General features: G+C 58.3%; 1 protein-coding gene across 1 annotated transcript in view; it reads right to left on the bottom strand.

Annotated features, from left to right (window-relative positions):
* Positions 1–19,881, bottom strand: part of fbxl9 (F-box and leucine rich repeat protein) — a 50,488-nt gene extending 30,607 nt beyond the window's left edge. Inside the window, exon 1 of the mRNA XM_070897772.1 lies at positions 19,840–19,881. The gene's annotated coding sequence lies outside the window, so the exon portion shown is untranslated. The remainder of the gene's footprint in view (positions 1–19,839) is intronic.
* Between the last annotated feature and the right edge of the window lie 1,684 nt (positions 19,882–21,565).

The raw sequence follows: 21,565 nt of genomic DNA on the forward strand, positions 1-21,565 counted from the left end.
TCTCCCTCCACACTCTGACCATCAGTCACCGACTCTCCCTCCACACTCTGACCATCAGTCACCGACTCTCCCTCCACACTCTGACCATCAGTCACCGACTCTCCCTCCACACTCTGACCATCAGTCACCGACTCTCTCTCCACACTCTGACCATCAGTCACCGACTCTCTCTCCACACTCTGACCATCAGTCACCGACTCTCCCTCCACACTCTGACCATCAGTCACCGACTCTCCCTCCACACTCTGACCATCAGTCACCGACTCTCCCTCCACACTCTGACCATCAGTCACCGACTCTCCCTCCACACTCTGACCATCAGTCACCGACTCTCTCTCCACACTCTGACCATCAGTCACCGACTCTCCCTCCACACTCTGACCATCAGTCACCGACTCTCTCTCCACACTCTGACCATCAGTCACCGACTCTCCCTCCACACTCTGACCATCAGTCACCGACTCTCCCTCCACACTCTGACCATCAGTCACCGACTCTCTCTCCACACTCTGACCATCAGTCACCGACTCTCCCTCCACACTCTGACCATCAGTCACCGACTCCCTCCACACTCTGACCATCAGTCACCGACTCTCCCTCCACACTCTGACCATCAGTTACCGACTCTCCCTCCACACTCTGACCATCAGTCACCGACTCTCCCTCCACACTCTGACCATCAGTTACCGACTCCCTCCACACTCTGACCATCAGTCACCGACTCTCTCTCCACACTCTGACCATCAGTCACCGACTCTCCCTCCACACTCTGACCATCAGTCACCGACTCTCCCTCCACACTCTGACCATCAGTCACCGACTCTCTCTCCACACTCTGACCATCAGTCACCGACTCTCCCTCCACACTCTGACCATCAGTCACCGACTCTCCCTCCACACTCTGACCATCAGTCACCGACTCTCCCTCCACACTCTGACCATCAGTCACCGACTCTCCCTCCACACTCTGACCATCAGTCACCGACTCCCTCCACACTCTGACCATCAGTCACCGACTCTCCCTCCACACTCTGACCATCAGTCACCGACTCTCCCTCCACACTCTGACCATCAGTCACCGACTCTCCCTCCACACTCTGACCATCAGTCACCGACTCCCTCCACACTCTGACCATCAGTCACCGACTCTCCCTCCACACTCTGACCATCAGTCACCGACTCTCTCTCCACACTCTGACCATCAGTCACCGACTCTCTCTCCACACTCTGACCATCAGTCACTGACTCTCTCTCCACACTCTGACCATCAGTCACCGACTCTCCCTCCACACTCTGACCATCAGTCACCGACTCTCCCTCCACACTCTGACCATCAGTCACCGACTCTCCCTCCACACTCTGACCATCAGTCACCGGCTCTCCCTCCACACTCTGACCATCAGTCACCGACTCTCCCTCCACACTCTGACCATCAGTCACCGACTCTCTCTCCACACTCTGACCATCAGTCACCGACTCTCTCTCCACACTCTGACCATCAGTCACCGACTCTCCCTCCACACTCTGACCATCAGTCACCGACTCTCCCTCCACACTCTGACCATCAGTCACCGACTCTCCCTCCACACTCTGACCATCAGTCACCGACTCTCCCTCCACACTCTGACCATCAGTCACCGACTCTCCCTCCACACTCTGACCATCAGTCACCGACTCTCCCTCCACACTCTGACCATCAGTCACCGACTCTCCCTCCACACTCTGACCATCAGTCACCGACTCTCTCTCCACACTCTGACCATCAGTCACCGACTCCCTCCACACTCTGACCATCAGTCACCGACTCTCCCTCCACACTCTGACCATCAGTCACCGACTCTCCCTCCACACTCTGACCATCAGTCACCGACTCTCCCTCCACACTCTGACCATCAGTCACCGACTCTCCCTCCACACTCTGACCATCAGTCACCGACTCTCCCTCCACACTCTGACCATCAGTCACCGACTCCCTCCACACTCTGACCATCAGTCACCGGCTCTCCCTCCACACTCTGACCGTCAGTCACCGACTCTCCCTCCACACTCTGACCATCAGTCACCGACTCTCTCTCCATACTCTGACCATCAGTCACCGACTCTCCCTCCACACTCTGACCATCAGTCACCGACTCTCTCTCCATACTCTGACCATCAGTCACCGACTCTCCCTCCACACTCTGACCATCAGTCACCGACTCTCCCTCCACACTCTGACCATCAGTCACCGACTCTCCCTCCACACTCTGACCATCAGTCACCGACTCTCCCTCCACACTCTGACCGTCAGTCACCGACTCTCCCTCCACACTCTGACCATCAGTCACCGACTCTCCCTCCACACTCTGACCATCAGTCACCGACTCTCCCTCCACACTCTGACCATCAGTCACCGACTCTCCCTCCACACTCTGACCTTCAGTCACCGACTCTCCCTCCACACTCTGACCATCAGTCACCGACTCTCCCTCCACACTCTGACCATCAGTCACCGACTCTCCCTCCACACTCTGACCATCAGTCACCGACTCTCCCTCCACACTCTGACCATCAGTCACCGACTCTCCCTCCACACTCTGACCATCAGTCACCGACTCTCCCTCCACACTCTGACCATCAGTCACCGACTCTCTCTCCACACTCTGACCATCAGTCACCGACTCTCCCTCCACACTCTGACCATCAGTCACCGACTCTCCCTCCACACTCTGACCATCAGTCACCGGCTACAGTAACACCGTCTCGCTCTTTACTTCCCTCCTGATACACTTTGGCTTTGATTGTACCTCCCGCTCAAACCTAATCCCTATTTCATTCATTCACACCATCACTCGATCCCTGCTTCGCAGTCCCAGATACCCACTCCCTATCTATTTCACTTTTTCCTTCCCCACTTTTCCAGCCTGTCAGTAACTGTTACTGTATCCAGCACTCACTCATTCCTCCCTGCTTGCTGTCTCTCTCACTCCTGTATCATGGGCTATTTCTCTGTGTTTCTGCCTTTGTACCCTGCACTGGCTCACTCTTTTTCTCTCCCTTCCCCGTAACCAGGTCTCTCTCTCTGTCTGTCTGTCTGTCTGTCTCTCTCTATCTATCTATCTATCTATCTATCGCCCCATGTAACCAGGGCTCTCTCCCTCACACACACGTGGGGCATTGGAACAGGTTCTGGGGGAGGTGGGACCAGTACAAACCGGACGGTCTGCACTTGGGCAGGAACGGAACCAATGTCCTAGGGGGAGTGTTTGCCAGTGCTGTTGGTGAGGAGTTAAACTAATATGGCAGGGGGATGGGAACCAATACAGGGAGACAGAGGGAAACAAAAAGGAGACAAAAACAAAAGACAGAAAAGAGATGAGTAAAAGTGGAGGGCAGAGAAACCAAAGGCAAGAAACAAAAAGGGCCACTGAATATAAAAGGGCTGCAGGAGGGGTAAAAACTAAAAATCATGGTTTAAAAACTAGGATGAAAACACTCTACCTAAATGCACGCAGCATTAGAAATAAAGTAAATGAGTTGATGGCACAAATCATTACAAATGGGTATGATTTGGTGGCCATTACAGAAACATGGTTGCAAGGTGGCCAAGACTGGGAATTAAACATACAGGGGTATCTGACGATTCAGAAAGATAGGCAAGAAGGGAAAGGAGGTGGGGTAGCTCTGTTAATAAAGGATGATATCAGGGCAGTTGTGAGAGATGATATTGGCTCCAATGAACAAAATGTTGAATCACTGTAGGTGGAGATTAGAGATAGTAAGGGGAAAAAGTCACTGGTCGGCGTAGTTTATAGGCCCCCAAATAATAACTTCATGGTGGGGCGGGCAATAATCAAGGGAATAATGGAGGCATGTGAAAAAGGAACGGCAGTAGTTATGGGGGATTTTAACCTACATATCGATTGGTCAAATCAAATCGCAGGGGGTAGCCTGGAGGAGGAATTCATAGAATGCATACGGGATTGTTTCTTAGAACAGTATGTAACAGAGCCTACAAGGGAGCAAGCCATTTTGGATCTGGTCCTGTGTAACGAGACAGGAAAAATAAACGATCTCCTCGTAAAAGATCCTCTCGGAATGAGTGATCACAATATGGTTGAATTTGTAATACAGATTGAGGATGAGGAAGTTGTGTCAGAAACGAGCGTACTATGCTTGAACAAAGGGGACTACAGTGGGATGAGGGCAGAGTTGACTAAAGTAGACTGGAAACAAGGACTAAACGGTGGCACAATTGAGGAACAGTGGAGGACTTTTAAGGAGCTCTTTCATAATGCACAACAAAAATATATTCCAGTGAAAAAGAAGGGCGGCAAGAGAAGAGATAACCAGCCGTGGATAACCAAGGAAATAAAGGAAAGTATCAAATCAAAGACCAATGCGTATAAGGTGGCCAAGGTTAGTGGGAAACTAGAGGATTGGGAAAATTTTAAGCAACAGCAAAGAATGACTAAAAAAGCAATAAAGAAAGGGAAGATAGATTACGAAGATAAACTTGCGCAAAACATAAAAACAGATAGTAAAAGCTTTTACAGATATATAAAACGGAAAAGAGTGACTAAAGTAAATGTTGGTCCCTTAGAAGATGAAAAGGGGATTTAATAATGGGAAATGTGGAAATGGCTGAGACCTTAAACAATTATTTTGCTTCCGTCTTCACAGTGGAAGACACAAAAACCATGCCAAAAATTGCTGGTCATAGGAATGTGGGAAGGGAGGACCTTGAGATGATCACTATCACTAGGGAGGTAGTGCTGGACAGACTAATGGGACTGAAGGTAGACAAGTCCCCTGGTCCTGATGAAATGCATCCCAGGGTATTAAAAGAGATGGCGGAAGTTATAGCAGATGCATTTGTTATAATCTACCAAAATTCTCTGGACTCTGGGGAGGTACCAGCGGATTGGAGAGCAGCTAATGTAACGCCTCTGTTTAAAAAAGGGGGCAGGCAAAAGGCAGGTAACTATAGGCCGGTTAGTTTAACATCTGTAGTAGGGAAAATGCTTGAAACTATCATTAAGGAAGAAATAGCGGGACATCTGGATAGGAATAGTGCAATCAAGCAGACGCAGCATGGATTCATGAAAGGGAAATCATGTTTAACTAACTTACTGGAATTCTTTGAGGATATAACAAGCATGGTGGATAGAGGTGTACCAATGGATGTGGTGTATTTAGATTTCCAAAAGGCATTCAATAAGGTGCCACACAAAAGGTTACTGCAGAAGATAAAGATACGCGGAGTCAGAGGAAATGTATTAGCATGGATAGAGAATTGGCTGGCGAACAGAAAGCAGAGAGTCTGGATAAATGGGTCCTTTTCCAGTTGGAAATCAGTGGTTAGTGGTGTGCCACAGGGATCAGTACTGGGACCACAACTGTTTACAATATACATAGGGGACAGAGTGTAGTGCAACAAAATTTGCAGATGACACTAAGATTAGTGGGAAAGCGGGTTGTGTAGAGGACTCAGAGAGGCTGCAAGGAGATTTGGATAGGTTAAGCGAATGGGCTAAGGTTTGGCAGATGGAATACAATGTCGGAAAGTGTGAGGTCATCCACCTTGGGGAAAAAAAACAGTAAAAGGGAATATTATTTGAATGGGGAGAAATTACAACATGCTGTGGTGCAGAGGGACCTGGGGGTCCTTGTGCATGAATCCCAAAAGGTTAGTTTGCAGGTGCAGCAGGTAATCAGGAAGGCAAATGGAATGTTGGCCTTCATTGCGAAAGGGATGGAGTACAAAAGCAGGGAGGTGTTGCTGCAACTGTATAAGGTATTGGTAAGGCCGCACCTGGAGTACTGCGTGCAGTTATGGTCAGCTTACTTAAGGAAGGATATACTAGCTTTGGAAGGGGTTCAGAGACAATTCACTAGGCTGATTCGAGAAATGAGGGGGTTACCTTATGATGATAGATTGAGTAGACTGGGTCTTTACTCCTTGGAGTTCAGAAGGATGAGGGGTGATCTTATAGAAACATTTAAAACCATGAAAGGGATAGACAAGATAGAGGCAGAGAGGTTGTTTCCATTGGTGGGGGAGACTAGAACTAGGGGCGCAGCCTCAAAATACGGAGGAGCCAATTTAAAACCGAGTTGAGAAAGAATTTCTTCTCCCAGAGGGTTGTGAATCTGTGGAATTCTCTGCCCAAGGAAGCAGTTGAGGCTGGCTCATTGAATGTTTTCAAGTCAAAGATAGATAGATTTTTAAGCAATAAGGGAATTAAGGGTTACGGGGAGAGGGCGGGTAAGTGGAGCTGAGTCCACGACCAGATCAGCCATGATATTGAATGGCGGAGCAGGCTCGAGGGGCTAGATGGCCTACTGCTGTTCCTAATTCTTATGTTCTTATGTTCTTACACACACATTATCTCTCTCTCTCTCTCTCTCTCTCTCTCCCTGCACTCTGAGCTCTCTTATCCTGCACTCTCTCTCTCTCTCTCTCTCTCTCTCTCCCCCCCCTCACTTCACTGAGCTCGCGCTCGCTCGCTTTCTCTCTCTCTCTCTCTCCCCTTCCCTGCACTCTGAGCTCGCGCTCGCTCACTCTCCTCCCCGGCCCTGCACTCGCTCTCCTCCCGGCCCTGCTCTTGCTCTCGCTCTCGCTCTTGCTCTCACACCGGCCCTGCTCTCGCTCTCGCTATCCCCCAGGCCCTGCACTCGTTCTCGCTCTCCCCCCGGCCCGGCCCTGCACTCGCTCTCGCTCTCGCTCTCCCACCGGCCCTGCTCTCGCTCTCCCACCGGCCCTGCACTCGCTCTCGCGACGGCCCTACACTTGCTGTCGCTCTCGCTCTCGCTCTCGCTCTCCCCCCGGCCCTGCTCTCGCTCTCCCACCGGCCCTGCACTTGCTCTCGCTCTCGCTCTCCCACCGGCCCTGCACTAGCTCTCGCTCTCGCTCTCGCTCTCGCTCTCCCCCCGGCCCTGCTCTTGCTCTCGCTCTCCCACCGGCCCTGCACTTGCTCTCGCTCTAGCTCTCGCTCTCGCTCTCCCCCCCCGGCCCTGCACTCGCTCTCCCCCCGGCCCTGCTCTCGCTCCCCCCCCGGCCCTGCTCTCGCTCTCCCCCCGGCCCTGCTCTCGCTCTCGCTCTCGCTCTCCCACCGGCCCTGCACCTGCACTTGCTCTCGCTCTCGCTCTCCCCCCCGGCCCTGCACTCGCTCTCGCTCTCGCTCTCGCTCTCGCTCTCCCCCCGGCCCTGCACTCGCTCTCGCTCTCCCTCCGGCTCTGCACTCGCTCTCGCTCTCCCTCCGGCCCTGCACTCGCTCTCGCTCTCCCTCCGGCCCTGCACTCGCTCTCGCTCTCGCTCTCCCCCCGGCCCTGCACTCGCTCTCGCTCTCCCTCCGGCTCTGCACTCGCTCTCCCTCTCCCTCCGGCCCTGCACTCGCTCTCGCTCTCCCTCCGGCCCTGCACTCGCTCTCGCTCTCCCTCCGGCCCTGCACTCGCTCTCGCTCTCCCTCCGGCCCTGCACTCGCTCTCGCTCTCGCGCTCTCCCCCCGGCCCTGCACTCGCTCTCGCTCTCCCCCCGGCCCTGCACTCGCTCTCGCTCTTCCTCCGGCCCTGCACTCGCTCTCGCTCTTCCTCCGGCCCTGCACTCGCTCTCGCTCTTCCTCCGGCCCTGCACTCGCTCTCGCTCTTCCTCCGGCCCTGCACTCGCTCTCGCTCTCCCCCCGGCCCTGCACTCGCTCTCGCTCTCGCTCTCCCCCCGGCCCTGCACTCGCTCTCGCTCTCCTCCCGGCCCTGCTCTCGCTCTCCCCCCGGCCCTGCTCTCGCGCTCTCCCCCCGGCCCTGCACTCGCTCTCGCTCTCGTTCTCCCCCCGGCCCTGCACTCGCTCTCGCTCTCCCTCCGGCCCTGCACTCGCTCTCGCTCTCCCCCCGGCCCTGCACTCGCTCTCGCTTCGGCCCTGCACTCGCTCTCGCTCACCCCTCGGCCCTGCACTCGCTCTCGCTCTCCCCTCGGCCCTGCACTCGCTCTCGCTTCGGCCCTGCACTCGCTCTCGCTCTCCCCTCGGCCCTGCACTCGCTCTCGCTCTCCCCCCGGCCCTGCACTCGCTCTCGCTCTCCCCTCGGCCCTGCACTCGCTCTCGCTCTCCCTCCGGCCCTGCACTCGCTCTCGCTCTCCCCCCGGCCCTGCACTCGCACTCGCTCTCGCTCTCCCCTCGGCCCTGCACTCGCTCTCGCTTCGGCCCTGCACTCGCTCTCGCTCTCCCCTCGGCCCTGCACTCGCTCTCGCTCTCCCCTCGGCCCTGCACTCGCTCTCGCTCTCCCCTCGGCCCTGCACTCGCTCTCGCTCTCGCTCTCCCTCCGGCCCTGCACTCGCTCTCGCTCTCCCCCCGGCCCTGCACTCGCTCTCGCTCTCGTTCTCCCCCCGGCCCTGCACTCGCTCTCGCTCTCGCTCTCCCTCCGGCCCTGCACTCGCTCTCGCTCTCCCCCCGGCCCTGCACTCGCTCTCGCTCTTCCTCCGGCCCTGCACTCGCTCTCGCTCTCCCCTCGGCCCTGCACTCGCTCTCGCTCTCCCTCCGGCCCTGCACTCGCTCTCGCTCTCCCCCCGGCCCTGCACTCGCTCTCGCTCTTCCTCCGGCCCTGCACTCGCTCTCGCTCTCCCCCCGGCCCTGCACTCGCTCTCGCTCTTCCTCCGGCCCTGCACTCGCTCTCGCTCTCCCCCCGGCCCTGCTCTCGCTCTCCCCCCGGCCCTGCTCTCGCGCTCTCCCTCCGGCCCTGCACTCGCTCTCGCTCTCGTTCTCCCCCCGGCCCTGCACTCGCTCTCGCTCTCGCTCTCGCTCTCCCTCCGGCCCTGCACTCGCTCTCGCTCTCCCCCCGGCCCTGCACTCGCTCTCGCTCTTCCTCCGGCCCTGCACTCGCTCTCGCTCTCCCCTCGGCCCTGCACTCGCTCTCGCTTCGGCCCTGCACTCGCTCTCACTTTCCCCCCGGCCCTGCACTCGCTCTCGCTCTCCCCTCGGCCCTGCACTCGCTCTCGCTCTCCCCTCGGCCCTGCACTCGCTCTCGCTCTCCCCTCGGCCCTGCACTCGCTCTCGCTCTCCCCTCGGCCCTGCACTCGCTCTCGCTCTCCTCCCGGCCCTGCACTCGCTCTCGCTCTCCCCCCTGCACTCGCTCTCGCTCTCCCCTCGGCCCTGCACTCGCTCTCGCTCTCACTTTCCCCCCGGCCCTGCACTCGCTCTCGCTCTCGCTCTCCCACCGGCCCTGCACCTGCACTTGCTCTCGCTCTCGCTCTCGCTCTCCCCCCCGGCCCTGCACTCGCTCTCGCTCTCCCACCGGCCCTGCACCTGCACTTGCTCTCGCTCTCGCTCTCGCTCTCGCTCTCCCCCCCGGCCCTGCACTCGCTCTCGCTCTCGCTCTCGCTCTCCCCCCGGCCCTGCACTCGCTCTCGCTCTCCCCCCGGCCCTGCACTCGCTCTCGCTCTCGCTCTCCCCCCGGCCCTGCACTCGCTCTCGCTCTCCCTCCGGCTCTGCTCTCGCTCTCCCTCCGGCCCTGCACTCGCTCTCGCGCTCTCCCCCCGGCCCTGCACTCGCTCTCGCTCTCCCCCCGGCCCTGCACTCGCTCTCGCTCTCCCTCCGGCCCTGCACTCGCTCTCGCTCTCCCTCCGGCCCTGCACTCGCTCTCGCTCTTCCTCCGGCCCTGCACTCGCTCTCGCTCTCCCCCCCGGCCCTGCACTCGCTCTCGCTCTCGCTCTCCCCTCCCCTCGGCCTTGCACTCGCTCTCGCTCTCGCTCTCGCTCTCCCCCCGGCCCTGCTCTCGCTCTCCCCCCGGCCCTGCTCTCGCGCTCTCCCCCCGGCCCTGCACTCGCTCTCGCTCTCGTTCTCCCCCCGGCCCTGCACTCGCTCTCCCCCCGGCCCTGCTCTCGCTCTCCCCCCGGCCCTGCTCTCGCGCTCTCCCCCCGGCCCTGCACTCGCTCTCGCTCTCGTTCTCGTTCTCCCCCCGGCCCTGCACTCGCTCTCCCCCCGGCCCTGCTCTCGCTCTCCCCCCGGCCCTGCTCTCGCGCTCTCCCTCCGGCCCTGCACTCGCTCTCGCTCTCGTTCTCCCCCCGGCCCTGCACTCGCTCTCGCTCTCGCTCTCCCTCCGGCCCTGCACTCGCTCTCGCTCTCCCCCCGGCCCTGCACTCGCACTCGCTCGCCCCTCGGCCCTGCACTCGCTCTCGCTCTCCCCTCGGCCCTGCACTCGCTCTCGCTTCGGCCCTGCACTCGCTCTCGCTCTCCCCTCGGCCCTGCACTCGCTCTCGCTCTCCCCTCGGCCCTGCACTCGCTCTCGCTCTCGCTCTCCCCTCGGCCCTGCACTCACTCTCGCTCTCGCTCTCCTCCCGGCCCTGCACTCGCTCTCGCTCTCCCCCCTGCACTCGCTCTCGCTCTCCCCTCGGCCCTGCACTCGCTCTCGCTCTCACTTTCCCCCCGGCCCTGCACTCGCTCTCGCTCTCCCCCCGGCCCTGCACTCGCTCTCGCTCTCCCTCCGGCCCTGCACTCGCTCTCGCTCTCGCGCTCTCCCCCCGGCCCTGCACACGCTCTCGCTCTCGCTCTCCCCCCGGCCCTGCACTCGCTCTTGCTCTTCCTCCGGCCCTGCACTCGCTCTCGCTCTCCCCCCGGCCCTGCACTCGCTCTCGCTCTTCCTCCGGCCCTGCACTCGCTCTCGCTCTCCCCTCGGCCTTGCACTCGCTCTCGCTCTCGCTCTCGCTCTCCCTCCGGCCCTGCACTCGCTCTCGCTCCGGCCCTGCACTCGCTCTCGCTCTCCCCCCGGCCCGGCCCTGCACTCGCTCTCGCTCTCCCACCGGCCCTGCTCTCGCTCTCGCTCTCGCTCTCGCTCTCCCACCGGCCCTGCACTCGCTCTCGCGACGGCCCTACACTTGCTGTCGCTCTCGCTCTCGCTCTCCCCCCGGCCCTGCTCTTGCTCTCCCACCGGCCCTGCACTTGCTCTCGCTCTCCCACCGGCCCTGCACTAGCTCTCGCTCTCGCTCTCCCCCCGGCCCTGCTCTTGCTCTCGCTCTCGCTCTCCCACCGGCCCTGCACTTGCTCTCGCTCTAGCTCTCGCTCTCGCTCTCCCCCCCCGGCCCTGCACTCGCTCTCCCCCCGGCCCTGCTCTCGCTCCCCCCCCGGCCCTGCTCTCGCTCTCCCCCCGGCCCTGCTCTCGCTCTCGCTCTCGCTCTCCCACCGGCCCTGCACCTGCACTTGCTCTCGCTCTCGCTCTCCCCCCCGGCCCTGCACTCGCTCTCGCTCTCCCCCCGGCCCTGCACTCGCTCTCGCTCTCCCTCCGGCTCTGCACTCGCTCTCGCTCTCCCTCCGGCCCTGCACTCGCTCTCGCTCTCCCTCCGGCTCTGCACTCGCTCTCGCTCTCCCTCCGGCCCTGCACTCGCTCTCGCTCTCGCGCTCTCCCCCCGGCCCTGCACTCGCTCTCGCTCTCCCCCCGGCCCTGCACTCGCTCTCGCTCTTCCTCCGGCCCTGCACTCGCTCTCGCTCTCCCCCCGGCCCTGCACTCGCTCTCGCTCTCGCCTCGGCCTTGCACTCGCTCTCGCTCTCGCTCTCCCCCCGGCCCTGCTCTCGCTCTCCCCCCGGCCCTGCTCTCGCTCTCCCCCCGGCCCTGCTCTCGCGCTCTCCCCCCGGCCCTGCTCTCGCGCTCTCCCCCCGGCCCTGCACTCGCTCTCGCTCTCGTTCTCCCCCCGGCCCTGCACTCGCTCTCGCTCTCGCTCTCGCTCTCCCTCCGGCCCTGCACTCGCTCTCGCTCTCCCCCCGGCCCTGCACTCGCACTCGCTCTCGCTCTCCCCCCGGCCCTGCACTCGCACTCGCTCTCGCTCTCCCCTCGGCCCTGCACTCGCTCTCGCTTCGGCCCTGCACTCGCTCTCGCTCTCCCCTCGGCCCTGCACTCGCTCTCGCTCTCCCCTCGGCCCTGCACTCGCTCTCGCTCTCGCTCTCCCCTCGGCCCTGCACTCGCTCTCGCTCTCCCCTCGGCCCTGCACTCGCTCTCGCTCTCCCCTCGGCCCTGCACTCGCACTCGCTCTCGCTCTCCTCCCGGCCCTGCACTCGCTCTCGCTCTCGCTCTCCCCCCTGCACTCGCTCTCGCTCTCCTCCCGGCCCTGCACTCGCTCTCGCTCTCGCTCTCCCCCCGGCCCTGCTCTCGCGCTCTCCCCCCGGCCCTGCACTCGCTCTCGCTCTCGCTCTCCCCCCCGGCCCTGCACTCGCTCTCGCTCTCCCTCCGGCTCTGCACTCGCTCTCGCTCTCCCTCCGGCCCTGCACTCGCTCTCGCTCTCCCTCCGGCCCTGCACTCGCTCTCGCTCTCGCGCTCTCCCCCCGGCCCTGCACTCGCTCTCGCTCTCGCTCTCCCCCCGGCCCTGCACTCGCTCTCGCTCTCGCTCTTCCTTCGGCCCTGCACTCGCTCTCGCTCTCCCCCCGGCCCTGCACTCGCTCTCGCTCTCGCTCTCGCTCTCGCTCTCGCTCTCCCCTCGGCCTTGCACTCGCTCTCGCTCTCGCTCTCGCTCTCCCCCCGGCCCTGCTCGCGCTCTCCCCCCGGCCCTGCACTCGCTCGCGCTCTCGTTCTCCCCCCGGCCCTGCACTCGCTCTCGCTCTCGCTCTCCCTCCGGCCCTGCACTCGCACTCGCTCTCGCTCTCCCCTCGGCCCTGCACTCGCTCTCGCTTCGGCCCTGCACTCGCTCTCGCTCTCCCCTCGGCCCTGCACTCGCTCTCGCTCTCCCCTCGGCCCTGCACTCGCTCTCGCTCTCCCCTCGGCCCTGCACTCGCTCTCGCTCTCCCCTCGGCCCTGCACTCGCTCTCGCTCTCCCCTCGGCCCTGCACTCGCTCTCGCTCTCGCTCTCCTCCCGGCCCTGCACTCGCTCTCGCTCTCCCCCCTGCACTCGCTCTCGCTCTCCCCTCGGCCCTGCACTCGCTCTCGCTCTCACTTTCCCCCCGGCCCTGCACTCGCTCTCGCTCTCCCTCCGGCTCTGCACTCGCTCTCGCTCTCCCTCCGGCCCTGCACTCGCTCTCGCTCTCCCTCCGGCCCTGCACTCGCTCTCGCGCTCTCCCCCCGGCCCTGCACTCGCTCTCGCTCTCCCCCCGGCCCTGCACTCGCTCTCGCTCTTCCTCCGGCCCTGCACTCGCTCTCGCTCTCCCCTCGGCCTTGCACTCGCTCTCGCTCTCCCTCCGGCCCTGCACTCGCTCTCGCTCTCCCTCCGGCCCTGCACTCGCTCTCGCTCTCCCCCCGGCCCTGCACTCGCTCTCGCTCTCCCTCCGGCCCTGCACTCGCTCTCGCTCTCGCGCTCTCCCCTCGGCCCTGCACTCGCTCTCGCTCTCGCTCTCCCCCCGGCCCTGCACTCGCTCTCGCTCTCCCCCCGGCCCTGCACTCGCTCTCGCTCTTCCTCCGGCCCTGCACTCGCTCTCGCTCTCCCCTCGGCCTTGCACTCGCTCTCGCTCTCGCTCTCCCCCCGGCCCTGCACTCGCTCTCGCTCTCCCTCCGGCCCTGCACTCGCTCTCGCTCTCCCCCGGCCCTGCACTCGCTCTCGCTCTCCCCTCGGCCCTGCACTCACTCTCGCTCTCCCTCTCCCCTCGGCCCTGCACTCGCTCTCGCTCTCGCTCTCCCCTCGGCCCTGCACTCGCTCTCGCTCTCCCCTCGGCCCTGCACTCGCTCTCGCTCTCCCCTCGGCCCTGCACTCGCTCTCATAGAAACATAGAAATTAGGTGCAGGAGTAGGCCATTCGGCCCTTCGAGCCTGCACCACCATTCAATATGATCATGGCTGATCATTCAACCTCAGTATCCGTTTCCTGCTTTCTCTCCATACCCCTTGATCCCTTTGGCCGTAAGGGCCCTATCTAACTCCCTTTTGAATATTTCTAACGAACTGCGGTAGAGAATTCCACAGGTTAACCACTCTGGGTGAAGAAGTTTCTCCTCATCTCAGTCCTAAATGGCTTACCCCTTATCCTTAGACTATGTCCCCTGGTTCTGGAACTCCCCAGCAATGGGAACATTCTTCCTGCCTCTAACCTGTCCAATCCCATCAGAATTTTATATGTTTCGATGAGATCCCCTCTCATTCTTCTAAACTCCAGTGGATACAAGCCCAGTTGATCCAGTCTCTCCTCACGTCAGTCCTGCCATCCCAGGAATCAATCTGGTGAACCTTCGCTGTACTCCCTCAATAGCAAGAACGTCCTTCCTCTGATTAGGGGGCCAAAACTGAACACAATATTCCAGGTGTGGCCTCACTAAGGCCCTATACAACTGCAGTAAGACGTCCCTGCTCCTATACTCAAATCCTCTAGCTATGAAGGGCAACATGCCATTTGCCTTCTTCACCGCCTGCTGTACCTGCATGCCAAACTTCAATGACTGATGTACCATGACACCCAGATCTCGCTGCACCTCCCCTTTCCCAATCTGTCACCATTCAGATAATATTCTGTCTTCCTATTTTTGCCACGAAAGTGGATAACCTCACATTTATCCACATTATACTGCATCTGCGTTTGCCCACTCACCTAACCTGTCCAAGTCACCCTGCAGCCTCTTAGCATCCTCCTCACAGCTCTCACCACCACCCAGCTTAGTGTCATCTGCAAACTTGGAAATATTACATTCAATTCCTTCATCTAAATCATTGATGTATATTGTAAATAGTTGGGGTCCAAGCACTGAACCTTGCGGCACCCCACTGGTCACTGTCTGCCATTCTGAAAAGGACCCATTTAGTCCTACTCTCTGCTTCCTGTCTGCCAACCAGTTCTCTATCCGCGTCAATACATTACCCCAATACCATGTGCTTTAATTTTGCACACCAATCTCTTGTGTGGGACCTTGTCAAAAGCCTTTTCAAAGTCCAAATACACCACATCCACTGGTTCTCCCTTGTCCACTCTACGAGTTGCATCCTCAAAAAATTCTAGAAGATTTGTCAAGCATGATTTCCCTTTCATAAATCCATGCTGACTTGGACCGATCCTGTCACTGCTTTCCAAATGTGCTGCTATTTCATCTTTAATAATTGATTCCAACATTTTCCCCACCACCGATATCAGGCTAACCGGTCTATAATTACCCGCTTTCTCTCTCCCTCCTTTTTTAAAAAGTGGTGTTACATTAGCTACCCTCCAATCAATAGGATCTGATCCAGAGTCAATAGAATGTTGGAAAATGATCACCTATACATCCACTATTTCTCGGGCCACTTCCTTAAGTACTCTGGGATGCAGACTATCAGGCCCTGGAGATTTATCGGCCTTCAATCCCATCAATTTCCCTAACACAATTTCCTGACTAATAAGGATTTCCTTCAGTTCCCCCTTTTCACTAGACCCTCGAACCTAGTATTTCCAGAAGGTTATTTGTGTCTTCCTGCGTGAAGACAGATCCAAAGTATTTGTTCAATTGGTCTGCCATTTTCTTTGTTCCCCATTATAAATTCACTTGATTCTATCTGCAAAGGACCTACGTTGGTCTTCACTAATCTTTTTCTCTTCACATACCTTTAGAAGCTTTTGCAGTCAGTTTTTTTGTTCCCAGCAAGCTTCCTCTCATACTTTTATTTTCCCCCTCCTAATTAAACCCTTTGTCCTCCTCTGCTGAATTCTAAATTTCTCCCAGTCCTCAGGTTTGCTGCTTTTTCTGGCCAATTTATATGCCTCTTCCTTGGATTTAACACTATCCATAATTTCCCTTGTTAGCCACGGTTGAGCCACCTTCCCCGTTTTATTTTTACTCCAGACAGGGATGTACAATTATTGAAGTTCATCCATGTAATCTATAAATCTCTGCCATTGCCTATCCAGTGTCAACCTTTTAAGTATTATTTGCCAATCTATCCTAGCCAATTCACGTCTCATACCATCAAAGTTACCTTTCCTTAAGTTCAGGACCCTAGTCTCTGAATTAACACTGTCACTCTCCATCTTAATAAAGAATTCTACCATATTATGGTCACTCTTCCCCAGGGGGCCTTGCACAACAAGATTGCTAATTAGTCCTCTCTCATTACACATCACCCAGTCTAGGATGGCCAGCTCTTTAGTTGGTTCCTCGACATATTGGTCTAGAATGCCATCCCTAATACACTCCAGGAAATCCTCCTCCACCGCATTGCTACCAATTTGGTTACCCAATCTATATATACCCAATCTCTTTCTCTCTCTCTCTCTCTCTCTCTCTCCCCCTCTCCCTCTCCCTCGTCCTCGCACTCGACGCTCTCTCGCTCTCGACTCTCCCTTCCTTCCTTTCCCTCCCTCCCTCTCGCCCTCCCTCTCTTTTCCCCTCCCTCCCCCCTTCGCTCTCTCTCTCCCCCCTGCACACTCTCTCTCTCTCTCTCCCCCCTGCACTCTCTCTCTCTCTCTCTCTCTCTCTCTCCCCCCTGCACTCTCTCTCTCTCCCCCCTGCATTCTCTCTCTCCCACTCTCCCACTCTCCCACTCTCCCCCCTGCACTCTCTCTCACTCTCCCCCCTGCACTCTCTCTCACTCTCCCCCCTGCACTCTCTCTCACTCTCCCCCCTGCACTCTCTCTCACTCTCCCCCCTGCACTCTCTCACTCTCCCCCCTGCACTCTCTCACTCTCTCCCCCCTGCACTCTCTCACTCTCTCCCCCCTGCACTCTCTCACTCTCTCCCCCCTGCACTCTCTCACTCTCTCCCCCCTGCACTCTCTCCCCCCTGCACTCTCTCACTCTCTCCCCCCTGCACTCTCTCACTCTCTCCCCCCTGCACTCTCTCACTCTCTCCCCCCTGCACTCTCTCACCCCTGCACTCTCTCACTCTCTCCCCCCTGCACTCTCTCACTCTCTCCCCCCTGCACTCTCTCACTCTCTCCCCCCTGCACTCTCTCACTCTCTCCCCCCTGCACTCTCTCACTCTCTCCCCCCTGCACTCTCTCACTCTCTCCCCCCTGCACTCTCTCACTCTCTCCCCCCTGCACTCTCTCACTCTCTTCCCACTGCACTCTCTCACTCACTCTCCCCCCTGCACTCTCTCTCTCTCTCTCCCCCCTGCACTCTCTCACTCTCTCCCCCCTGCACTCTCTCACTCTCTCCCCCCTGCACTCTCTCTCTCTCTCTCTCTCTCTCCCCCCTGCACTCTCTCTCTTCCCCCCTGCACTCTCTCTCTCTCTCCCCCCTGCATTCTCTCCCACTCTCCCACTCTCCCACTCTCTCTCTCTCACTCTCCCCCCTGCACTCTCTCTCACTCTCCCCCCTGCACTCTCTCCCACTCTCCCCCCTGCACTCTCTCCCACTCTCCCCCCTGCACTCTCTCCCACTCTCCCCCTGCACTCTCTCCCACTCTCCCCCTGCACTCTCTCCCACTCTCCCCCTGCACTCTCTCTCACTCTCTCCCCCCTGCACTCTCTCTCACTCTCTCCCCCCTGCACTCTCTCACTCTCTCCCCCCTGCACTCTCTCACTCTCTCCCCCCTGCACTCTCTCACTCTCCCCCCTGCACTCTCTCACTCTCCCCCCTGCACTCTCTCACTCTCTCCCCCCTGCACTCTCTCACTCTCTCCCCCCTGCACTCTCTCACTCTCTCCCCCCTGCACTCTCTCACTCTCTCCCCCCTGCACTCTCTCACTCTCTCCCCCCTGCACTCTCTCACTCTCTCTCCCCACTGCACTCTCTCACTCACTCTCCCCCCTGCACTCTCTCTCTCTCTCTCTCCCCCCTGCACTCTCTCACTCTCTCCCCCCTGCACTCTCTCACTCTCTCCCCCCTGCACTCTCTCACTCTCTCCCCCCTGCACTCTCTCACTCTCTCCCCCCTGCACTCTCTCACTCTCTCCCCGCTGCACTCTCTCCCCCCTGCACTCTCTCACTCTCTCCCCCCTGCACTCTCTCACTCTCTCCCCCCTGCACTCTCTCACTCTCTCCCCCCTGCACTCTCTCACTCTCTCCCCCCTGCACTCTCTCACTCTCTCCCCCCTGCACTCTCTCACTCTCTCCCCCCTGCACTCTCTCACTCTCTCCCCCCTGCACTCTCTCACTCTCTCCCCCCTGCACTCTCTCACTCTCTCCCCCCTGCACTCTCTCTCTCTCTCTCTCCCCCCTGCTCTCACTCTCTCTCCCCCCCTGCACACTCTCTCTCCCCCCTGCACACTCTCTCTCCCCCCTGCACTCACTCACTCTCTCTCTCTCTCTCTCTCTCTCCCCTGCACTCGCACTCCCTCTCTCCTGCACTCACACTCCCTCTCTCCTGCACTCACACTCCCTCTCCCCTGCACTCACACTCCCTCTCCCTCTCCTGCACTCACACTCCCTCTCTCTCTCCTGCACTCACACTCCCTCTCTCTCTCTCTCTCCTGCACTCACACTCCCTCTCTCTCTCTCTCCTGCACTCACACTCCCTCTCTCTCCTGCACTCACACTCCCTCTCTCTCCCCTGCACTCGCACTCCCTCTCTCCTGCACTCACTCCCTCTCTCCTGCACTCACACTCCCTCTCTCCTGCACTCACACTCCCTCTCCCTCTCTCTCCTGCACTCACACTCCCTCTCTCTCTCCTGCACTCACACTCCCTCTCTCTCTCTCTCTCCTGCACTCACACTCCCTCTCTCTCCTGCACTCACACTCCCTCTCTCTCTCTCCTGCACTCACATTCCCTCTCTCTCTCTCTCTCTCTCCTGCACTCACACTCCCTCTCTCCTGCACTCACACTCCCTCTCTCTCCTGCACTCACACTCCCTCTCTCTCCTGCACTCACACTCCCTCTCTCCTGCACTCACACTCCCTCTCTCTCCTGCACTCACACTCCCTCTCTCTCCTGCACTCACACTCCCTCTCTCTCCTGCACTCACACTCCCTCTCTCTCTCTCTCTCTCTCCTGCACTCTCACTCACGCTCCCTCTCTCCCTCTCCTGCACTCACACTCCCTCTCTTTCTCCTGCACTCACACTCCCTCTCTCTCTCCTGCACTCACACTCATGCTCCCTCTCTGTCTCTCTCTCCTGCACACACACTCACGCTCCCTCTCTCTCTCCCCTGCACGCTCCCTCTCTCTCTCTCCCCTGCACGCTCACTCTCTCACTCTCCCCCCCCGCACTCTCTCTCTCTCTCTCTCTCTCTCTCTCTCTCCCTGCACGCTCACTCTCTCTCTCTCTCTCTCTCCCCCTGCACGCACGCACGCTCACTCTCTCTCTCTCTCTCTCTCTCTCTCCCCCTGCACGCTCACTCTCTCTCTCTCTCTCTCTCTCTCCCCCCTGCACGCTCACTCTCTCTCTCTCTCCCCTGCACGCTCGCTCACTCTCTCTCTCTCTCTTGCACTCTCTCTCTCTCTCTCCCTCCCTCTCTCTCCCCTGCACGCTCTCTCTCTCACTCTCTCCCCTGCACGCTCACTCTCTCCCCTGCACGCTCACTCTCTCTCCCCTGCACGCTCACTCTCTCTCCCCTGCACGCTCACTCTCTCTCCCCTGCACGCTCACTCTCACTCTCTCTCTCTCTCTCCCCTGCACGCTCACTCTCTCTCTCCCCTGCACGCTCATTCTCTCTCTCTCTGTCTGTCCCCTGCACGCTCACTCTCTCTCTCTCTCTCTCTCCCCTGCACGCTCACTCTCTCTCTCTCTCCCCTGCACGCTCACTCTCTCTCTCTCTCTCTCCTGCACGCTCACTCTCTCTCTCTCTATCTGTCCCCTGCACGCTCACTCTCTCTCTCTCTATCTGTCCCCTGCACGCTCACTCTCTCTCTCTCTGTCTGTCCCCTGCACGCTCACTCTCTCTCTCTGTCTGTCCCCTGCACGCTCACTCTCTCTCTCTCTCTCCCCTGCACGCTCTCTCTCTCTCTCTCTCTCTCTCCCCCCTGCACGCTCACTCTCTCTCTCTCTGTCTATCTGTCTGTCCGTCCGTCTGTCCCCTGCACGCACGCTCTCACTCTCTCTCTTTGCTCCAGCTACCTGCTGTAACCAAGGTGATGAGTCAGATGGGGTGGTCCTGGCGCTGTGCACGACGGGAGATGCAGTCCTGCCGCGCCTGCGCCCCGCTGCCCTCAGGCTGAGGGTTCGGGTCCGGCGGCCATGTTGGTAATGGAGCGTGCGCAGTGCTGAAGCTGAAGATACGGGGCGGCCATGTTGGTAAAGCACTGGCACTATCTGTCCCTGTATCCCTCTTTCTGTGGGTTTATGAACAACTTCTGGTGCAGCTTTACACTGTCAGATCAATTAGTCTCTTGTTACAGGGTTCTGGCCGGATTTTGCCAGGTACAAGAGTAGGCCCTGAGGCCTGTTGGGTAAATGCAGGGGCGGTGTGATGCTGCTGTGATCTGTGATGATTTAACTGGGAAGGCCTAAGAATTTGCCTCAGTACCCCTGGGATAGGGAGAGGAAAAAATGGCCGAGCTTCTTGCTCTTGGTCGCGCTCCATTGTCCCCTGTTGGAAAATGCAGCAGTGAAGAAAGGAATGTGATCAAAGTGTGATGCGTGTTACAGTTCAATAGCCCTGCCGACACTCACTGGGCTCACACACGAACAATAGACATTTGAATGGGTTTTGGGCTGCTCCAGCATATTTAGCAAAAATGAGAGCACATGGACTTGGAGGTAACTTTGTGATCGGTTGGAGGTCGGAGACAGAGAGTAGGGATAAAGGGAATGTTCTGGTTGGCGGAAATGAAGACTCAACATTTTTTTTAAAAATGGCATCACAACATAACCTAAAGATCCCCAGCTCCTATGGACATTAGTTCACTAGATTGATTCCTGGGTTGAGAGGCTTGTCCTATGAGGAAAAATTGAGTTGATACTCTCTGGAGTTTAGAAGAATGAGAGGTAATGTCAATGAAACATACAACATTCTGAGAGGGCTTGACAGGGTAGATGCTAAGAGTTTGTTTCCCTGGCTGGAGCATCGAGAACTAGGGGGTCACAGTCTCAGAATAAGTGGTCGGTCATTCAGGAGTGAGATGAGGAGAAATTTCCTCACTCAGAGGGTTGTGAATCTTTAGCATTCTCTACCCCAGAGGGCTGCAGATACTGAGTCATTGAGTATATTCAAGGTGAGATAGATAGATTTTTGGACTCTAAGGGAATCAAGGGATATGGGGATCGGGTGGGAAAGTGGAGTTGAGGTCGAATGTCAACCATGATCTCATTGAATGGCGAAGCAGACTCAAGGGGTGGTATGGCCTTTCTCCTGCACCTATTTCTTCTGTTTGTAATCCTTGCTGGGGTACAGTTGCACCTAATCCCAACTGCTCCTCAGTACGTCACCACTCTGCACCTCGGCAGGACCGGAACCAATGTCCTAGGGGGAGTGTTTGCTAGTGCTGTTGGGGAGGAGTTAAACTAATATGGCAGGGGGATGGGAACCAATGCAGGGAGACAGAGGGAAACAAAAAGGAGGCAAAAGCAAGAGACAGAAAGGAGATGAGGAAAAGTGGAGGGCAGAGAAACCCAAGGCAAAGAACAAAAAGGGCCACTGCACAGCAAAATTCTAAAAGGACAAAGGGTGTTAAAAAAACAAGCCTGAAGGCTTTGTGTCTTAATGCAAGGAGTATCCACAATAAGGTGGATGAATTAACTGTGCAAATAGATGTTAACAAATATGATGTGATTGGGATTACGGAGACGTGGCTCCAGGATGATCAGGGCTGGGAACTCAACATCCAGGGGTATTCAACATTCA

This window comes from Pristiophorus japonicus, chromosome 13 (assembly GCF_044704955.1).
Source record: "Pristiophorus japonicus isolate sPriJap1 chromosome 13, sPriJap1.hap1, whole genome shotgun sequence".
Taxonomy (NCBI): Eukaryota; Metazoa; Chordata; class Chondrichthyes; family Pristiophoridae; genus Pristiophorus; species Pristiophorus japonicus.